Here is a 1,011-nt window from a genome sequence, read left to right as displayed (position 1 = left end):
CAATGAAACACTACTTGGAACGAATAGAAATAACCAATTGAATGTACAAAAATGTATTGTTGGGGGACAGTCAGCTTGCTCTAGCTTGGTTCTAGAGTGTGACCCATCGAATGTTGGTGTCTTAGCGCCGCCGCTTTTTCCGTGGCCCGTCCGGAAATATTTGATGATTTACAGTTTTTGTAGATAAGAATTACTTTTTACCAACCGAATTTGAAATAATGAGTGTTTTACCCGATAAATTCCCTGGCAATACATTCAGTGGGTTGTTTATTAGAGTAGTGTCCCGTTGACTAGGTTGTTACATGAAAATCTACCCTCCGTGCCGTCTTATTGTAGTACGCTATCGACTCAAAAGATCATGTATTACGAACGTTAACACTGGAACATTCCAGTACTAATAGGACGTGATTACTTTTGTAAGTGCCAGGCTGTTTTTTGCAGCATAAAAAAGTTGAAGAAAAGTCCGTTTAATCTCAATCACCAAGTTGCACATGTATATTTCACCTACAATTCTGTAGTTGCAATTTTGCCACAATGGAAACAATGGCTTAGTCTTTGGGTCACTGTGGCCGGCCCCATTGAGAACCCAAACTTGTTTTTTAATAGAATATCTATAAAGATCTGAATTAGAGCTGTGCCAAAAATCAAGAGCCCTTTATGAAGATATTGCTTGCTAACAACGTCAAAAAATGGCTTTTAGTCAACAAAAGTAGGTCATCTTTAAACGTTTGTTGCACCTCATCTCCAAAACATTTCAAGCAAAACTTTACATAATTTTTCTGGTTAAGATATGGATAATAATACATATTAGAGGCAACCAAATTTCTGTTCATTTGTTGGAGTTGCAGTATGCCAGAGATGGTCCATTTTGAGTGAGTTTTTAACTATGAAACTTGCCATTCTCTACGAGTATTTATAAAACATACAGTATTATCTACAACATTTCAAAACAAGAGGGTTTTTTTCTCCATGGATGAAACTCCGGTAAACATATTACGTTACACACATGTA

This window comes from Branchiostoma lanceolatum, chromosome 19, assembly GCF_035083965.1.
Source record: "Branchiostoma lanceolatum isolate klBraLanc5 chromosome 19, klBraLanc5.hap2, whole genome shotgun sequence".
Classification (NCBI taxonomy): domain Eukaryota; kingdom Metazoa; phylum Chordata; class Leptocardii; order Amphioxiformes; family Branchiostomatidae; genus Branchiostoma; species Branchiostoma lanceolatum.
Note: the sequence above shows the minus strand (reverse complement) of the source record.